Source organism: Lissotriton vulgaris, chromosome 1_1 (assembly GCF_964263255.1).
Source record: "Lissotriton vulgaris chromosome 1_1, aLisVul1.2, whole genome shotgun sequence".
Classification (NCBI taxonomy): Eukaryota; Metazoa; Chordata; class Amphibia; order Caudata; family Salamandridae; genus Lissotriton; species Lissotriton vulgaris.
The window spans coordinates 24,738,319-24,759,814 of NC_141685.1; the positions used below are offsets into that span (position 1 = coordinate 24,738,319).

Sequence of the window (21,496 nt, forward strand, 5' to 3'; positions counted from 1 at the left end):
CAAAGCTTTTTGTGGGGGAACACCCCCTCTGCATGCATTATACCTCACGCAGATATAATGTGGCGCTTGATTTTAAAAAGTGACCCATCTACCTAGATACGTCACTTTTTAAATATAACGCAACGAGGCACATTTTTTTACACCACTGGTGCGATGCGTCACTTTTCTGTGCGCACTCCTTATGACATTCCAAGTAACGCATTGCTGGAGTGCGTCACAAAAGTGACGCAACTCCAGTAATGTGTCCTTTCAAATGGGGAAAGCAGCATGTGAAAGGTCTTGCCTCAGTCTAACACCTGCTGTAAAGCAGGCACAAGATTTTGACGCAACAGCATCCTAAAACTGACGCAGTGAAATCTCAAAGATTTCACTGCGTCGCTATTACAAAGCTTTTTGCGGGAGAACACCCCCTCTGCATGCATTATACCTGACGCTATTTTTAAAAAGTGACGCATCTAGGTACATGGGTCACTTTTTAAAACTCTGCGCCACATTATATCTGCGTCAGGTATAATGTATGCAAAGGGGGCATTCCCCCGCAAAAAGCTTGGTAATAACGACGTACTGAAATCTATAAGATTTCTCTGCGTCACTTTTAGGATGCTGTTGCGTCAAAATCTTGCACCTGCCTCGCATCACTTTTATGTTTACAGATATGTCAGAAATACTGACGTATCTGTAACTCCTTGCAACATGATTCGTCATACATTAAATATGACACATCTGGAATGTCATAAGGAGTGCGCACAGAAAAGTGACGCATAACACCAGCAGTGTAATAAAATGTGCCTCGTTGCACTATATTTAAAAAGTGACGCATCTAGATAGATGCGTCACTTTTTAAATATTGCATAACAATGCGCATTTTTTTACACCGCTGGTGCGTCACAAAAATTGACGCACAGGAGGCGCAAAACTAACAGCGCAAGGCCTTCATAAATATGGTCCTGGATTTTCCCCGTGCTTCGCCGGTGCGCGTACCATGCGCTTCCCCCGCGCAAAACGAAAAAAAATTTTTAATGCCCTGCAGGACCCTATTTTAGTCCCTACATCAAACCTAGGGGGTCAGAGGGGGTCTACTCTTCCCCCTTATGGTCATTTGCCCCTTTTTTTTTCAAACCCCTTGTGTCTCGATTTTACCGAGACACAAGATGGCGGCCGCTCCAGACTGTTTAGAATGTTTACAGACACCCAAGAGCCAATCAGCTTTCTGCGCGCAAGTCGCGTGTCGCGCCTGGAGCGCGCACCGGAGAGCGCCTATAGATATATATATTTTTTTGAACCTAAATTACTCAAAATCCACTGCAGCACGTATCTTGAGACATAGCAAAGGCACATCGGGCTACCAGTCCCTACAATTTTGCCAAGTTTGGTGTAAATCCATTCAGCCGTTCGGGCTAAAAGTGAAATTGACCGCCCTATGGAAATTAACATGGGGAAAATGCGTTTTGGGACCCCCCTTTTATCTCGGCCCCCGCTTGACGTATCCCCCCCAAACTTTCAGGGAAGGACCGGAGCTCGACGAGGCCATTTTCAGGAAATTCAGGCAGATTCGTCAACCGGTGCCAAAGTTATTCCAAATAGAATTTTGAGATTTAACATTGAAAAAAATCCTAACTATAACTACCTACTGGCCACCGCCAGTAGGTAATATATATATATATATATATATATATATATATATATATATATATATATATATACACACACACACACACACACACACACACACATTATTTCCTATTGTTTTGCAATACCAACTTTACTACTAGCAATATATACCTCAGTAGAATTTATGCAAACTCTTATTCTCACAAGCACTTTATGCTCTCCTTTTTGCAAATTTGTACAATTGATTGGATACAAATAACATATGGGGCTCCATATTGTTTTTGTTCCAAACTTGTATTTGACCGTAAATTATAAAAATGAAAAAATGTTTAAACACAACAAACATCAGTAAAAATACTGCACTACAAACAATTATTATATTGGTTAATTTTGACGTTAATCAAAAACATTTGCTGTTTGTCGTTTTAAAAATCACTATCACTATTTACTTATGACAACGGTTTTTACATCCACATTTTGCTTTGCAATCTTTTTGTTCTGTTTAATTTAAAAATAGATATTGCAGAACATATAGCACTTTAGCATATTCGATGGTATTATAAACAGAGCCTGAGTAGTTTTTAAAGGTTCAACTCTTCTATTTCTATGCCATTTGTAGGCTCAGATACTATGTGTGGATTGTATTTAAACCAATGCCTGGTGATCAACTGTGTCATGTGATCAAGCGCTCTGTGAAGCGCGAAACGCGTCGTGATGACTGGGAACACCATAGCTGAATAAATCACCTTTTTTGCACCAAGTTTGGGTCTGTGTCCGTATTTGCAGCCTCCTGAAAAGCCTGCGCCGTACTGGATTATCCCTGGAATAAATAAATAAATAAATATATATATATATATATATATATATATATATATATATATATATATTCACTGAAAAAACCATAGGTTATAGACCATATATAGTTAGGAATTAGCATTTACAAAACCTTATTTTACTCGCACAAAACCATTGAAATTCGAATATATAGTTAGTTGCTATAACTATATATCGTGCACCCGCAATCCACTGCTGATGATGTCACATATTACATCATTCATGACATGGTCAGTGACATCACTGATGACATCTCAAATGACATCACTGATGACATCACTGATGACAACATCCAGTGACTGTATGTTTCTGTAAAGTTAAAATATGTCTTACATATTGAAGAATGAGTGGATGTGTAAGTGTCTGGATGAAGGATTTAGTAGGTGCATGACTGACTGTATGAGAGAGTCATTAAAGGTGTCTCACTGAGTGCATGGGTTAGTGACTAAACTGTCTTAATTTGTGCATCATTATGTCTGTTGTTCTGTAAACTGCTGAATGTGTTAATCAGTAGCTATATGAGTAACTATATGTGTTATTCATTGGTTGCCCAAGTATTTGTATGGGAGACTGAGTATGTGTGTGAGTGGCTGGGAAGTGTATGACTGTGCATAGATGTGTGAGCAGTTGAATCATTAGATGTATGGGTTCAAAAGTGCATGTGGAAACAGCTGCATGGGCAGTTGACTGTGTGCATGAGTGTATTGGTGAGTGAATGGATATCTCAGTGCTACATGTCAAAGTAAGTACATATGTAAAACACAGTACATGTGAGAATTGACATATATAAATAACTGTGCATAAGAGCCAGTGAAAGTGTGAGTGGCTGTATGGATCATTGTGAACTTGTATCAGGGATTGTATAGGAGAGTAAATATGTGTTAGAATATGTTTGAATTAGTAAGGTGTGTATAACTGTATAGTTGAGGAAATGGAGGTGTGAATGATTTTTTGCATGACTGACTAGGTGTGTGAGTAACTCCATGGATGAGTGACAGTCTGAGTTTCTGTTTATACTGATTGTATCTAAGGTTATATTAGAGTCTGAAGATGTTCATTGTATTATCACATAAATGATATCATCAGTGATGTGATCAGTAATGTCAAATGAGATGTCAGTGATGTCATCAGTGATATCATTTGAGATGTCATCAGTGATGTCATCAGTGATGTAATTTGAGATGTCATCAGTGATGTCATCAGTGATGTCATTTGAGATGTCATCAGTGATGTCATCAGTGATGTCACTGACCATGTCATGAATGATGTAATATGTGACATCATCAGCAGTGGATTGCGAGTGCGCGATATATAGTTATAGCAACTAACTATATATTCGAATTTCAATGGTTTTGTGCGAGTAAAATAAGGTTTTGTAAATGCGAATTCCTAACTATATATGGTCTATAACCTATGTTTTTTTCCGTGAATTTCAATGGTTTTTTAAAAGCTAATATCTATAGCTGTAACATATATTCTTTTTCTAGATGGTGTGCATTTCTCAGAGGAGGGGAACAGAGTTTTCATACTAAATTTAAGAATGTGTATTGGTTCCTACTTATAAGTTTATAGAACATACACAAAACCCAAAAGCTCTTTTCAGAGCTACCTTAACTTAGTGTACTCTTTTGAAATTTCGAATGTACCTTTTTTCACTTATTTTCACCTCTATTCGCTTCCCGGTACGCTACCTAGTTCGCGTACCGGCAGCTAACCACGCGAATAAATCAATTTTTTTTACTCTACATATATGAGCCTCCAGAGCCACCCTCTGAAAACTTAGGGAAACAGGATACGTCTAAAGTTCCCCAATTTACCCATTCTGAACATTATTTACCCTCCATCTTATATCTCAATTCTACCGAAACACAAAATGGAGAACTCCCGTAACGCCGCCAGTTCGCGTACCGGGAAACGCACTGACAAGCACTCGCACAAAAAAGGTGGGAAAGTAATTTTCAGAAAAACCACTAGAGACACTTTCACCAATTAAACAGTAGCTCATACTACATACCAATCCCACCATTTTCACAAATTTCGTTGAAATACCATTTAGCCATTTAGCATGTAGAATTCTCTAAAATACGTGAGGTAAATTACTTCACAAAACATATCGGAAGTGTTGGAAATGACAACCAATTAAAATATTACTTTCAATATCTAATATAATATCATGACATTTGATTGGTTATGTACCTGAATATATATAAACAAAGAGAGAGAAACACAGCCATTTTGACTACTACTTCGTGAACTGCAGAACAAGAAAAAATCAACTGATAACTTCAAATTATATTGAAAAAGTAAGATATTATTTCTAAAACTGAAGTATGTTCTATACTGAAAGCTAATTAGAAAAACATTTTCAGACAGTTATATTCTATCACTCTGTAATACTTATAGAATAAAATTGACTTCTCTGTTTTAGTTATGGATGGAGTTAGACTTGTCTTGTATAATTCAGAATTGAAAAATTTAAAACTAAGAGTGCGCCAAAATACTGGACAATGGGCCCCCCACAGTGTCTGCGAATGGTCTCCTTGCAATTGAGAGAGTGTCTCCTTCTCCCTCCCCTACACCTCCTGACACCATCCATGAGAGGCCCAAGGAGGGGGCCCCCTCCAATGGACCTTAATTGCAGGCGACACCTTTCTTTGTGATAGATCTCCAGAGAAACAAAAGGACACATCACCAGTGCGTGGCCCCATGCTGGTGGGCTAAGTGCGAGGTCCTGAACGGCAGCCCACGCTGCCCATGCCTAGCGCCGGCCCTGACTTAAGGATAGAGTTACACTTCTCTAGTATAATTCAGAATTGACTAAGAGTTTATTTGATAATTTTCTTCATATTTCTACTTCCAATTTGATACCATACACTGCCCAAAGAAAAAAACACTGTTTAAATAACCAAACTACTAGTCTGTACTGAAACTCAACAATGCCCTATCTGTACTGATATATTTTTTTAAAATTCATTTTTCAGAATTCAAAATGGAAGGACAAGAAAACAACTTGAAAACTGAAACAGAAAAACAAATGGAGACAGAAGAAGACAACGATTTCTATGACGATACTATAAACAATTAACTTATACAATGTGTAGATACAGTAGATTGTCTACTGAAAAATGAATAAATAAATGATCACAATTTTTTAGATTTTCTTTTAAATTTTGAAAAACAATCTGAAATTTTTTTTTTATTTCTTAATTCAAAAATTGTTTGACACATTATTTATTTTTATATGTATATTGAAAGCTAGTAGCAAATTAATTATAACGTGAAGTCACACTTTAAATATACTGTGCAACTTTTTGGAGTTACATACTAACTTTGTTCAAAGTTACTTCCTTTCTCCCACTATATAATCCCCAATGCGTATTTAACATCTCTTTATCATCTCCTGCCTCCATGTTGTTTTGACTTTCCAGACAAACTATGGTATGAATTCCATATACCACAATAACTTCTTTATCAACAAGCAAGATATCTACAAAGGAGACGGCGTTTATAAATTTTTAGACTCCGCATTGGTACCTACATGTAGCAACATAAATAAAAATAAACAAAAAAAAATCAAATAGAACAATTGATAAACATACAATAAGTTAAAAGTCAATCATTTTTGTTTCCTTATAGTACGCTCCCCAGACCGCTTTCGAGTACGCGTACCGGGCGCACTCCACGAAAAAAAACATTTTTTTTTTCCACGGCGGGGCCCTTTTAAAGCCTCCACATCAAACCTAGGGGGTCAAGGAGGATCTACTATGCCCCCTTGTGGAGAAGTGTGGCTCAGGGGTTAGAGGCGGCAGACCCGGAAGCTGAGATCGGCCCTGGACCAGGGTTCAATTCCCCGCCTCGACGGGGCTTGGGCTCAATAATTCCACATACTCGATAATTCTCGCTCCGGTGCCTACTCGACTCACGGGTTCACACTCTGCGACTCTGGGCAATAGCTTGCTTAATCTCCACAACGGCCCCTCGCGGCGGGATGCCTGGCTTTCACCTTGTGGATACCCTGCCGGGGTTATCTCACAGGGGAATACCAGGACGGGTTCCCTAAGCAAGCGCTTAGATGCCTGCGATGTGGGCGGTTTGCGCTATATAAAATACATGTACATTTGCCCCTTCGTTCTGGCCTCCTCTTGTCTCTCGATCCTACCGAGAGACAAGATGGCGGCCGCTACAGACTTTTAAGAATGTTGACAGACACCGGAGAGCCAATCAGCTTCGCATCGCAAAGCTCCGTTACGCGAAAAGTACGCGAACTAGTACGCTATCTAGTACGCTGTCACAGATATATCAGTTTTTAAAAACGTTAATTTCTCAAAATTCACTGAAGCACATATATTGAGACCCAGCAAAGGCACATCGGGCTAACAGTCCCTACAATTTTGCAAAGTTTCGTGAAAAGAGCGCACCCCACGAAAAAAAACTTTTTTTTTTCACGGCGGGACCCTTTTAAAGCCTCCACATCAAACCTAGGAGGTCAAGGAGGATCTACTATGCCCCCTTATGGGCATTTGCCCCTTCGATCTAGCCTCCTCTTGTATCTCGATCCTACCGAGAGACAAGATGGCGGCCGCTGCAGACTGTTTAGAATGTTGACAGACACCGGAGAGACAATCAGCTTAGCTTCGCAAAGCTCCGTTACGCGAAAAGTACGCGAACTGGAGCGCTATCTGGTACTCTGTCACAGATATATAATTTGATAAAAACGTTAATTTCTCAAAATCCACTGGAGCACACATATTGAGACCCAGCAAAGGCACATCGGGCTAACAGTCCCTACAATTTTGCCAAATTTCGTGCAAATCCATTCAGCTGTTCGAGCTAAAAGTGAGGCCAAACGCCCTATGGAAAAATGAATGGGAAAAACGCGTTTTGGGAGCCCCCTTTTTTCTCTGCCCCCCCCTTGACGAAACCCCCTCAAATTTTCAGGGGCTGCTCGGAAACAAAATGTGCCATTTTCCTGAAAATTTCAGCCGATTCCGTCCACAAACGTGTATATGTATATATATATATATATATTCACTGAAAAAACCATAGGTTTCACACCAGTTATAGTTAGGAATTAGCATTTAAAAAACCTATTAAATTCACTGAAAAAACCATAGGTTTCACACCAGTTATAGTTAGCTGGAAATTTTACTGATATAAAACCATTGAAATTCCCACGTTATAGTTAGTCGGACTCACTATAACTTGCGCGTGCAATGCACTGCTGATGACATCACATATTACATCACTCATGACATGGTCAGTGACATCACTCATGACATCACTGATGACACCATCCAGTGAATATGTGTCTTTCTGAAAAATAAATATTAGTGAGTTATGTTTAAATATTTAAATACATATATTAGTGTTTCACTTTGTGTATAAGTGGCTACATGTGTTGATAAGTAGCTACATGCGTATGTATATGGGTTATTTGATATTTTTATTAGTATTAGTATGAGTGTCTATATGGTTTGGTGGAGGTATTACTTAGCACATAGATGCATGAGTGACTGACTCTTTGTTTGTATGTGTTTTGAAGACAGCATATGTACAGGACTGTATGGGTGGATGAGTGTCTATCTGTGTTTTTTAGTGAGTGAATGACTGTCTCACTAGTGTCTTTATCAGTAACTACATATGTTTTAATCTAGTATATATGAATATTGATGTATATAAGTGAGTATATGTGAGAGTAAGAGATTGTAAGATTTCCTGTTTAAATAAGTATGTGTTTCTTTAAGTGATTGTTTAAGAGAATAAATATGTGTAATTTTCAATAGAAGTAAGGTGGAAGTGTGTGTATAACTCTATATTCAAATAAATGGTTGTTCAATAGTTCATTTGCACGTGTGAATATGTGTGTGAGTAACTTTTGGATGAATGTCGGTGTGTAACAGGATGTATAGGTGTATCTCTTCATATGATCAGTGAGTATATGTATGAGTGACTATATAGAACTGTTGGTGAATGAGTGGATGTGTATATAGATAGTGGAAGTACAGAATTGCTTGTTGTAACTGATATAGGTATGTCCATTTTTAAAAAATTTCAGTTTCTATTTTTGAATATGTGTCTGAAGGGTTACTTTACACTGAGAGGAGGTCTGTCACTGTGTCACAAGGATGGTGTCATCAGTGATGTCATGAGTGATGTCACTGACCATGTCATGAGTGATGTAATATGTGATGTCATCAGCAGTGCATTGCACGCGCAAGTTATAGTGAGTCCGACTAACTATAACGTGGGAATTTCAATGGTTTTATATCAGTAAAATTTCCAGCTAACTATAACTGGTGTGAAACCTATGGTTTTTTCAGTGAATTTAATAGGTTTTTTAAATGCTAATTCCTAACTATAACTGGTGTGAAACCTATGGTTTTTTCAGTGAATTTCATAGGTTTTTTAAATGCTAATTCCTAACTATAACCAGTGTGAAACCTATGGTTTTTTCAGTGAATTTCATAGCTTTTTTAAATGCTAATTCCTAACTATAACTGGTGTGAAACCTATGTTTTTTCCAGTGAATTTCATAGGTTTTGTTAATGCTAATTCCTAACTATAAGTTTCACTTTATAAATAAGACTGTTAGCACTCTAGTTGTTCTTTTTAACACTCTGGTACATTCTGTCATTGGGCTACAGTTGGGCTACATCTAGTTGAAATTTGGGCTACATTTACAATTTTTGGTCTCTGGTGGCCATCTTTGGGCTACATTGGGCTACTTTGGGCTCTAACATATATTAAGCCCAATGTAGCACAATACATATTTTTCTAAAGTTAATTTTTTTACAAACCACTTCAGAATAGGGCTACCTGTCCCTACAATTATCCCATTTTTTTTTTTAATTTTTGGGGGGAGCGCTCCCGGAGCGCGCCTCGGGGAGCGCCCCGAAAAGCGTATTTCTGAAAAGCGCCCCGGGGCGCGCTTCCGGGAGCGTCCCGTGAGCGCCAATATCGCAAACGAAAACATGATCGTGACGTATCGCGTAGCCGCAACCGCGTAATACGCACGGCGTAAGCGCACCCGGAAGCACTCGAGCGAATACGATCGCGCAACGTAGGCGTCTGACACGCTTACGCGGCGCGCCTCTGGCCGCGCCCCGAGGCGCGTCGCGTAAGCGCGTCGGTTCATGTGACCAGAAAATAACACTTTTCATTGGTTCATAACAGTTTTGGTTTCATAATGATGAAGCCCATGGTCATGTGACCTGTAAATAACACTTTTCATTGGTTCAAAAATTATTTTTTTCTAAATTTAGAGAAACCCACCCATTTCTCTCACTATTGATTTGCACTTGGAGAGAGCAAGAGGTGTTTTCTGAATTGTCTACTCATTAATATCCTGATCTACAGCAATGGCTGCAAGGGAGTCATCCAGCAGTGATTCAGATGGATTTGTGCAAGAGGACCCTCCTCACCCGAAAACAAAGAACCACTTCATTTGGAAATTTTATGAGATCCCTGAAGGACAAAAAAAAGTTAATGCTGGAAAAGTTACTTGTAAAATATGTGGCAGTATTTTATCCAGAGGCAATCCTCTAAAAAAATACAGCTTTGGAAATGCCAATTTAATTAGGCATGTCAAAAGAAAACACCCCAACAATTACTCCAGGGAGAGTGTCAGGGAGCTGGCAGAGAAGGCACGGAGAGATGGCAGCAGCACCTCCACTGGTGGACCAACACCTTCAGGTTCAAGACATGCAAGAATGGTCCCTAACGTCCAGCCGGTATTTGCAGGAATAAAATTTTTATGCAAGGACTGTGACGAACTACTCTGTTACGGGGAGCAGAGCGTTGAACTCATTGCAATAAAGAAACAGGAACACCAATGCTCTCCCCGTCCCTAAATTTTCTCATTTTTTTGCTCCTGTTGAGCATTTTTTGAATCCCTGTTTTTGTTTTTCCCCTGAAAAAAAACCAAAAAAAATATAAAATCGTTTCAAAAAGTATAAAAAAAATATAAAACAACAAAAACAAAAAAAAAGTTCTTTTCAGAACTACCTCCAATTTATAAAAAAAATGACACTTTTTTTAAAAAAAAAAGTGTCATTCTTTTTCTCAATTGTACGCTCACCGGTGCGCGTACCAGGCGCTCCCTCGGCGCAAATTTAAAAAAAAAAATTTTTGGGGCCCCGTACGGCTTTTTTATGACCCCCACATCAAACCTAGGGGGTCAGGGGGGGTGTACCCTGCCCCCTTTTGCTCATTTCCCCCTTTGATTTTTACCACCTCAATCCTACCGAGGTACAAGATGGCGGCCGCTGCGGACTGTTTCGAATGTTTACAGACACCCGAGAGCCAATCAGCTTTCCGTACGCAAGTCGCGTGGCTCGCTTTGAGCGCTCCCCTGCGCGCGTACCGGGGCGCGGCTCTAGATATATATATTTTTTTGAACCTAAATTACTCAAAATCCACTTGAGCACATATCTCGAGACATAGCAAAGGCACATCGGACTACCAGTCCCTACAATTTTGACAAATTAGGTGGAAATCCATTCAGCCGTTCGGGCTAAAAGTGACATCGACCGCCCTATGGAAATTAACATGGGGAAAACGCGTTTTGGGACCCCCCTTTTATCTCGGCCCCCGCTTCACGCATCCCCCCCAAACTTTCAGGGAAGGACCGGAGCTCCACGAGGCCATTTTGAGGAAATTTTCAGGCAGATTCGTCAACCGGCGCCAAAGTTATTCCAAATAGAATTTTGAGATTTAACATTGAAAAAAATCCTAACTATAACTACCTACTGGCGACCGCCAGTAGGTAATATATATATATATATATATATATATATATATATATGCTCCAGTTGCACCAACAAGCCGGTGCACTCGTGGGCGGCTGCTCTTCGCGGTGGTGTCCCGCGATATAGATTCGCGCTCCAAGAAACTCCCTTCCGAATAACAGAAGTCAAAAAAGAGCACTCCAGTCGGGCGGCGTAGAAGGTTTTTAATCAGCCAGCAGCAGTTCAAGACAGACGCGTTTCGTTTCCTTAGTCAGTGTCATCATTTTACGCCTCGAGGATGCCATTTTAACTATTTTGCCGTCACTGTGGCAACACGCCCAGTAGCGGCAAGAAACTTTACATTCATCAGGATAATGGTCAGCCATCTTAACACTATCAATTTGCCTATATTTATACAGACAAAGTCATGTTTGTAATCATATAAGTCCATCATATTACACCAAATTTCCACATTTCTTTAGGGAATATCCCTACAGCAGATCTCACGTTATTGTAGTGCGAGCATCGCCATAACCATTTACGATATTGGTCAAGGATAGTAAAGTACCTGTTAATTATAAACATTTCAATTCAGGACTATACACACTATAGCTATAAATACTTCTCTGGAGCAACAAATCATCATAGCTTCTACTATAAACCTCTCAAAAGTAAGACAGATCACCTTCATCCCAGGTAATCAAGACAGAAAAAGAGAGCCTTAAAAGACACTGAAGAGCTTACTGCACAACTGCAATCAGCAGCTAAATATGCCAAAGACATAGCCAACCCCATCCTGTCACATAATCTAGACCAGTGGTGTGGAATTTAATCAAATATCTACTTGTCCATGTAGAAGGTTGCTTCAGAAATCTACTTGTCCTGTAACAAAATCCACTTGTCCCTTTAGTGCCATGTAGTGTGGCGACAAATTATGGCAGTAATCTCCATATATAAGAGCTCTGATATAGCCTAACGGATTATGCCAGGGCTCATACCAGGATAGTGTTTGAATAAGTGCAATCCCCTTATGTTGCCACATTTCCGCAGATCTAAATACTGGGGCTGAAGGTAGTGGTACACAATAGTTCCAGGGTTAGAATGCCCTTTTGTGTCTGTGCAAACCTACTAACTTGCTGTTTTAAGGTTTTTCAACAACTCTTTTCTGATCTTTTCCCATACTGAGAAATGTTGGAAATGTACTCTTACAGAGTTGGGAAAAAGAGTGGTTGGAGGGAAAGTTAACTTGCAAAGCTCAGATCTTCGCATGAGCAAAGATACACATGGTTATTTGCTCATGCCAAAATGCAGTTCACAAATATTTTCTAGGAGTACTATTTTTTAGTCCTTCTTCTGTAAATTCTTGGGAATTCACGAAAGCCGTATAGCTGCACTTAATGCAAGGACATATACCCTGGATGCACTTTTTAGACTTCCTTTAATAATTGGTTCCCTAATTTGGTCTGGCGTTGACCATGACGTTTTGGGTTTATTAAAATGTTGTCTCTCTCTGTATCGGCTGACTTCACTGTGAGTGACAGCATTCTGCTCTTTCAAAAGGAGCATATCGGCACACAGTAGTTTTGCTCAATGCCAGTAACTACTGTGGCAGAATATGCTATTTGAGACCAAAAACAACTGTTGCTTTTGCCAATGTTTTTTATAATGGTGAGTCCCCGGCAGTTCTCACACCAATACGGTTTTACAAAAATAATGCCAAAACAATTCGCACAGTGATAAAACTAAAAACCTGACCAGCAATTTCAGACCTACCTGCTTTGCCGATGCTTGTTTATTTTTGTTTCCCATAATCTTCCTGAAACTGGTTACACTGATTTTCCATAATGAATAGTATTGGGAAATACAAGCGTGCATCAACACATGTCACTAAATGATGCTGCAGCTACAAAGAAATGGTATCTGAAATGTTATAGTAGTTTAGAGATTTTTTTTGTGCTTTCATTAATTGATGAACATTTTATTTTGAAAGCAGAGGATCATCAATCTTGCTTTCGATTTTCTGCAAATATTTGCATCAAATAAGAGCATTCTGGGAGCATTATACATAGCCTCATATTGCCAAACTTTGAAAACATGTGTAGATGTTCCTATAGTGGAACCACAGTCAGTAGTGCAGTCGGAGCTTACAACATTTACTCTCACCCTAATAATAAATGCTTTCAATTAATGAACCATGAATACAAGCTTGAACAGCATTACTATATGGACAAAAATATTACCTTAACTGCAGACAGTGCCCTTTCCTGTTTCATAATGTGGTACTGCAACTGGCAGCCAAAGGGTTTGTGCTGCGGGGGGGTGGGCCTACATGTCCCAAGGACAAAATACAAATGAAAACTTGTGGTCCTTGGCCTCAAACAATATGTCCTGGGCGTCGGCCTATAGGAATTCCACATCCCTGCTAGACACAACAATCCTACCAGTGAGCTGACTAAATAACTCTTCCACACCACTATTAGATATCTTAGTTCCACCTAACTACAACATCATTAGACCGAACCACACACTAAAACCAAGTTGGGGTCGTGCGGGTTGCGTGCATTCACAGATCAAACGATTCCAAATGGAGAAGATATCCTCCTGTGAATATATGGGAGTTGAAGTCCACATGGGTTAGGGGGGATTTACTCCCGGACCAAATTACACATTATCTACCACCCTCTTTGAGACAACCAGACCCTCATGAGCAATTAACAATCACAGTACAGACCTTAAGGCACTCGAACAGAATCTTTCTAGGTGACTTCAACCTAAATTGCAATTAAATTGAGGACCCGCATATGACTGCACTAAATCTTTTTTCAAAGACCATAATCTGGTGCAATCAGGGGAGAGGAGTTGGCCTAACGGCTAGGGCGGTCGATCTTGAATCTGGGGAACTGGGTTCGAGTCTCGGCAATGACTCTGAACATACTGCGATTCTGGGCAAATCACTTATTCTCCCTGTGCCTAATAAAAATGAAAAATAAAAAAATGTGTTCTCATGTAATGCAAGTGGTGCTATGTAAAGCACTTCAGATACCCGATCTGGGTCAAGATCGCGATATATATAACTCTGTAAAAAAAAAAAAAACATGCACAGGTCGAACACCCGGCAAAGGAACATCACTAACCCTTATCTCCATGGCAGAAGCTCTATGCATAGACTCCATAACGACATGCGATTGATCAGATCATCACAGCATCTCATTCCACATCTCAGCTCCTGAAGCAAAGGCAATGAGATAAGAGGTTAGACCTAGACGGTGGGTCAGGAATACTAGAAATAAGAATAGAGATGAGCTGTATGATCTATGCCAAAGAAAACTTCAACTCCAGGAAAGCATTTCCGATGTTCACAAACTCATGGAACACTAAAAACAAAACTATGAATGACAAAATGGACGATAGCCCCCAAACCCCCTCCCCCCAACAAAAAAGGATCATAAACAAATGAACACAACCTTGGTAGAACAGTCACCAAAATTAAGAAAGAAGCAGACTCCGATTTGCAGAGAGACGATGGAAGCTAGCGCCCTCAGCACACCTAAAACAGCTCAGAACTCTGAGAAATATATGTAAAAATCTATATTTATAGTTTTGTATTGCATGAACATGACCCTCGCGGGTATTGGAACACTTTACATGACGAGAGGCAGGGTATCAGTTGGACTGGCAAAATAGACATGAGTGAATGACAAACACAGCAATGAAAGTAAATAGAGGTAAAAGCTGGATTTCAATAATAGTCAACAATTAGATGGCCAAGCATCATAAAGAGTAGTTAGTATGGTTACATTTTAATAAGCATAAATATATTGTCTTAGGGTAAAACTTAGTCAGCAGAAAAGAATTTGCTTCTTTTTTGAAGGTGGTGGTGGTGGTAGAAGAGATTAGACAAACGTCCGGTGGTAGAGAATTCCATATCTTAGGTGCGACAACCGAGAACGCGCTGGTGCTCTTTTTATGGGTTCACTTTGTTTCAGAAACAGTGTGTGCGCACTTCGCAAAGGTCTGCAGCCTCCTCACTGTTTAGCTTTTGGGCCTGATATCTGGAGGTATTGATGTGTAGCACTTTGAGTTATGCATGCAATTACTTGTTGAATTCTTTCTTCGTACAGTCGCCAGTTCAGGGATTTTTGTTCCGGAGACAAGTCTGGCTGCCGTGTTGAGGGAGGCTCTTAGAGAGGCCAACTTGTATCGAGGTAAGCCACATAGAGTAGCACTACCATAATCTAGTCTGGGCAATACAAGAGTTTAGACCGCTTGTTAGGTCTTGCGCCTGCGATTGCAGGGCGAAGCCTTGCTGTCGCAAAGTGAACCTATAGTGATCGTTTTCTGCTTTCAAGGACTAGAGGAGAGGACATAAGACTGGCACGCAGCCTGCCGGAATCGGATCAGGTCGCGCGCGTGAACACGCGCTCTGATTCCGGCAGGCTCTTCACACGCACACAATGGATATGGACGCGCGCACACACACAAACAGACAGGTACACACAGACACACGTACACAGGCACACGCACACACACACAGACACACGCACACACAGACACACGCAGACATATGCAGACACACGCAGACATAAGCGGACAAAAGTTTTTCAGGGATGTCTGCTCTACTCTCACTCGCTTGATATTGGGGGGGGGGGGGGAGTCATATACTGGTATTGTTTGAACACTGTTGGGGTAAAACTCAGTCACAAATGGTTGTACGATTGTTCATATTGCACTGCCTAGCGTGGCAGTGAAATTGTAAGTATTGTTTCAAATGCCAATATCAATTTGTTTTATATGAGATAAATACTAAGAAACTAAAAAATAAGGATGCAATAGGAAAAGAAAAGACAAATTGATACGATAGTCAACAATATTGTTATGTCTTTTAGCAATAAAACCCAATTTTAAAAAGCTCCAACCGTTCCATTAAATTTTCACTTTCGAAAAAAAAAAATGGTGCGCTCCCCCTTGGCGCGGGAGTTGAGGGTTAAGAGGGGGAAGGAATACACAGGGGAACGCAGAGGGGATCCGGGCGGGGTTACAGTCTCGGACGGCCAGAGGCGCACACACCGGGGCGCTTCTGAGAGACCTTAAACACGACGGCGGGAGGGACAGACCCGAGCTGGACCCCTGGAGGAGGTCACTCCTCCTCAGAGAGAGTCACTGGGAGCCTCACGACAGAGGAGGGGGTTCAGGGGTGCACCCCCGGGGGTGATGGAGGGAGGGACAGACCCGAGCTGGACCCCTGGAGGTCACTCCTCCTCAGAGAGAGTCACTGGGAGCCCCGCGGCAGAGGAGGGGGTTCAGGGGTGCACCCCCAGGGGTGATGGAGGGAGGGACAGACCCGAGCTGGATCCCCGGAGGAGGTCACTCCTCCTCAGAGTCACTGGGAGCCCCGCGGCAGAGGAGGGGGTTCAGGGGTGCACCCCCGGGGGTGATGGAGGGAGGGACAGACCCGAGCTGGATCCCTGGAGGAGGTCACTCCTCCTCAGAGAGTCACTGGGAGCCCCGCGGCAGAGGAGGGGGTTCAGGGGTGCACCCCCGGGGGTGATGGAGGGAGGGACAGACCCGAGCTGGATCCCTGGAGGAGGTCACTCCTCCTCAGAGAGAGTCACTGGGAGCCCCGCGGCAGAGGAGGGGGTTCAGGGGTGCACCCCCGGGGGTGATGGAGGGAGGGACAGACCCGAGCTGGACCCCTGGAGGAGGTCACTCCTCCTCAGAGAGTCACTGGGAGCCCCGCGACAGGGGAGGGGGTTCAGGGGTTCACCCCCGGGGGTGATGGAGGGAGGGACAGACCCGAGCTGGACCCCTGGAGGTCACTCCTCCTCAGAGAGAGTCACTGGGAGCCCCACGCAGAGGAGGGGGTTCAGGGGTGCACCCCCAGGGGTGATGGAGGGAGGGACAGACCCGAGCTGGACCCCTGGAGGAGGTCACTCCTCCTCAGAGAGAGTCACTGGGAGCCCCGCGGCAGAGGAGGGGGTTCAGGGGTGCACCCCCGGGGGTGATGGAGGTTGACCCCTCCCGGGCCCCTCTGAAAGGGTGGCACGTACCTGCGTCGGCCTCGTGCGCCTCTGGGATCAGCTGGCGGCGTGGGCCTCGCGCGCCCCTCGTCTCCGGGGTCGTCAGCACGCTGGGCTCGTGGCCTCTCGTCTCTGGGGTCAGCGGTGGGCAGCTGACCTTCGGCGTTTCCTCGCGCTCCGCTCCTTCCGGGTTCTTCTCTTCCGCCTTCCAGTGACGTGGGCGTGTTCTTCCGTTTCATAGGTCCCTGGGTCATGACGTGAAATCCAGGCCACGCACCTGTGAGGGTCAGCCCGCGGGTCACGCGCTGCGCGTCGGGGTCAGCCCGCGCGCTCTCCCCCCCCCCCCCCCCCCCCCCGTGCGCGGCGCCGTCACGTTCCCACTCGGCCTCGGAAGGATGAAAGGCTGACCCCCGCCTTGTTAACAATGCTTTAGATGCCTGCTCCCCCGCCTCCTCCAGGTGTGGGGGGTCCACGTGGACTCTGACCGCCTCACTCCATTCTTCTTACCTTGTAAGCCCTCCCCCGGGGCGGCCTGGCCTGGAGCGACCCCCTCCCTCCCTCCCTGGGAGACACAGACACCGCCCGCCCGCCGAGGGTCCCCGGAGGCCGAGGCGCCGAGATTCAAACCTTGACCCAGAGTGCACCGGTCCGAGCCTCGAGCCCCCCCCCCCCCCCCCCCGGACCGAGGGGGGGGGGGCACTATCCTGTCTGCCGAGGATCACCGCCTGTCCGTGCCGCTCTCCAGTCACCCCCCCCCCCTGATCTCTGCCATGGACTCCCCGCCCCCCCCCCGCCTCTCCCCCTCACATTGGTGCCCCCGGTGCTGTGCCTGCATTGTCCTCCTCTGCCCCCCTCTGTAGGTGCCAAAGCCCCGCACCCCCCCCCCTCGCCCATGAACCCCTGCGTTGCCCCCCCCCCCCCCCAGCTCAGACTCCAGATCGAGCGCGGGCTCTGCGGGGCCCGCCCAGGGAAGCTTCCAGTCTTTGCGCGGCTGTCGATGCTTCGAGGCTCTGCAAGTGACCATTCAACTCCGCTCCGGGCGCCCTGCTGCTGTCTGCGAGTTACTACTTATTTATTTAATGCGATTTTCTAAGGCGCGAACTTTACCCGAAGGTGTCAGAGCGCTTTACATCAGAACCAGTTGAGAAACATAAGGATTTAAGATTACATGCGTTACATAAAAGATACAAGCAGAAAAAACAAGCATTTGCAATGCAATAAATCTCACATTAGGAAAGTTTGAGCTATTGGTGTTGTGAATGACAATTTTTTTATTCATGTGTTGGTTTTGAAAATAGCTGAAGTAATAGCTTTGTCATTTACAATGCCAATACTTTTAACTTTCGCAAACGTGACACCTATAGCATTTGTAATGCAATATGTGTTGTATTTACGTGACTTAGATGTATCGATATTACAAATAAAAATGGCTTTTATTTTTTTAATAATTAATACTTAAGTTATTGTAATTTATAATGTCAATAGCTTTTGTAAAATAATTTTTGTGAAGATTATGTTCATTGTATTTTATTGTGATGAAAATCCTAGAACAGAAGTTAACTATTAACATATTTTTGTGACATTTATAATGAAGCTTGAAACATTGAGAGAACATATTTGAACCAGTTGTTGAATGGTTGCAAAGATTGATGCTGTGGTGACGACGAGTGATGTGGTGGCGACAAGTGATGCTGTGGTAGCGCATAAGTGATGTTGTGGTACCCCTGAGTGATGCTCTGGTGGTGCTGAGTGATGCTGTGGTGATGCGATCGTCAAGTCAAGTCAAAAAATTTGTATAGCGCACTACATACCCAGAGGGTTTCAAGGCGCTTAGGAAGGGGAGGAGGATTATTTGTCAAATATCCACGTTTTAAGCTGCTTTCTGAACGCTAGGTGGTTCTGGGTGAGGCGAAGGTAAGCGGGGAGTGAGTTCCATGTTTTAGCAGCCAGGTATGAAAAGGATCTGCCTCCCATGGTGGTCTTGTTGATGCGAGGTATAGTGGCGAGGGCTTGGCTGGAAGAGCGTAGTTGGCGGGAGGGGGTGTAGAAGGACAGTCGAGAGTTGAGGCAATCTGGTCCGATGTCGTAGAGTGATTTGTGTGCGTGGGTAAGCAGTCGGAAAGTGATCCTCTTATTGACGGGTAGCCAGTGGAGGTCTTTAAGGTGACCAGAGATGTGTTCGTTGCGTGGGATGTCTAATATGAGTCTGGCTGAGGCGTTTTGGATTCGTTGGAGTTTCTTCTGGAGTTTAGCGGTGGTACCTGCGTAGAGGGTGTTTCCGTAGTCCAGTCGGCTCGTGACCAGAGCATGGGTGACTTTTCCTTGTTTCGGAGGGGATCCAGCGAAATGTTTTTCTGAGCATGCGAAGAATGTTGAAGCAGGATGAGGATACGGCGCTGACTTGTCTGTTCATTGAGAGTGAAGAATCCAGGATGAAGCCTAGGTTCCGTGCGTGGTCTGTCGGGGTGGGTGCTTTTCCGAGGGCTTCCGGCCACCAGGAGTCGTCCCAAGCAGAGGGGGATGTGCCTAAGATGAGGACTTCTGTTTTGTCTGAGTTCAGTTTCAGACGACTTTGTTTCATCCATTCGGCGACTTCTTTCATTCCTTCGTGTAGGTTAGTTTTGGCGGTGCTGGGGTCATTGGTGAGAGAAAGGATTAGTTGAGTGTCGTCCGCGTAAGAAATGATGTTGAGGTTGTGTTGGCGTGCGATGGCCGCGAGGGGGCTCATGTATACGTTGAAGAGGGTGGGACTGAGTGAGGATCCTTGAGATACGCCGCAGATGACTTCAGAGGCCTCGGACTTGAATGGAGGAAGGCGGACTCTCTGGGTTCTTCCGGTGAGGAACGAGGTGATCCATTCAAGTGCTTTTCCTTGAATTCCGATGTTATTGAGGCGTTGTAGAAGGGTGCTGTGGCAGACTGTATCGAATGCTGCAGAGAGGTCGAGGAGGATGAGGGCGACTGTGTCTCCATGGTCCAGTAGAGTTCGAATGTCGTCTGTTGCTGCGATGAGGGCGGTCTCAGTGCTGTGTTTTGCTCGGAAGCCAGATTGTGAGGGGTCGAGGGATTTGTTGGCTTCGAGGAAGGCGGCGAGCTGGTTGTTGACGGCTTTCTCGATGACTTTGGCCGGGAATGGAAGAAGCGAGATGGGGCGGTAATTTTTGAGTTCGGTGGGGTCCGCTGTTGGTTTCTTCAGAAGGGCGGTGAGTTCAGCATGTTTCCAGTCTTCTGGGAAGGTTGAAGGAGCAGTTGATGACGTCTCGGAGGTGCGGTGCTATGACGGAGTCTGCTTTGTTGAAGATGTGGTGAGGGCATGGGTCTGTGGGGGAACCTGAGTGGATGGAATTCATCAGGCGGATGGTGTCCTCAGTGGAGATTGGGTTCCAGGCGTTAAGGGTGTTCACGGAGGGAAGATGGTCAGCAGATGGTGGTGTGTGTTGGTTTCCGGGTTGGTTGTCAAAGCTGTTGTGGATGTCTGCAATCTTGTTGTGGAAAAAAGAGGCTAGGGAGTCGCAGAGGGTTTGAGAGGGGGTGATGTCGTTGGAATTGGCCGAGGGATTGGAAAATTCCTTGACGATGTTGAAAAGTTCCTTGCTGTTGTGGGCGTTGTTGTCAAGTCGATCCTTGAATGCTGTTTTCTTGGCTTTTCGGATCAGTTGGTGGTGAGTGCGGGTGGCGCTTTTGAAGGCGTCCTTGGTGCTTGTGGTTGGGTCTTTTTTCCAGGCCTTTTCAAGGGAATGGCAGAGTTTCTTGGACTTCTTGAGATCATCGTTGAACCATGAGGCTTTCTTGCTGCCAGGTTTACTTTGACGTTTTTTCAGTGGAGCTAAGGTGTCTGCGGTGTTGGATAACCATAGGGTGAGGTTGGTGGCGGCTTCGTTAGCGTTAGAAGAGAGGGCTGGGGTGTTTTGAAGGAGCGATGCGGAGATTTGGTCCGTGGTGATTTTGTTCCAGTTTCTTTGCAGGGTAGGTTGGAGGTGGATGTTGGGTTTTGGTTTGTTGTAGGTGAAGTGAACACAGCTGTGGTCAGTCCAGAGGAGCTCCGTAGTGTGGCTGAAGGAGACATGATTGCTGGAGGTGAAGATGGGGTCGAGAGTGTGACCTGCTATGTGGGTGGGGGAAGTGACTAGTTGTTTAAGTCCGAGGTTGGCGAGGTTGTCCAAGAGGGTGGTGGTGTTGCGGTCGTGGCTCTTTTCAAGGTGAAAGTTGAGGTCTCCCAAAAGGATGTAGTCTTTGGAGGGGAGCGCGTGTGGGGTGATGAAGTCTGTGATGTCTTCACTGAATTTTGCGCGGGGTCCTGGTGGTCTG

General features: G+C 44.0%; 1 protein-coding gene across 5 annotated transcripts in view; it reads right to left on the reverse strand.

The window, feature by feature from the left end:
• LOC147737016 (uncharacterized) overlaps positions 1 to 17,417 on the reverse strand; it is a 76,338-nt gene extending 58,921 nt beyond the window's left edge. The window contains exons 1-2 of one of the 5 annotated variants that reach the window (XM_086958666.1): positions 17,162 to 17,399; positions 14,306 to 14,397 (exon numbers count right to left, since the gene is read on the reverse strand). The gene's annotated coding sequence lies outside the window, so the exon portion shown is untranslated. Of the gene's footprint in view, positions 1 to 14,305; positions 14,398 to 17,102 lie in introns of all 5 variants that reach the window. The other 4 variants (XM_086958512.1, XM_086958450.1, XM_086958559.1 and 1 more) reach the window with 4 other exon arrangements.
• Between the last annotated feature and the right edge of the window lie 4,079 nt (positions 17,418 to 21,496).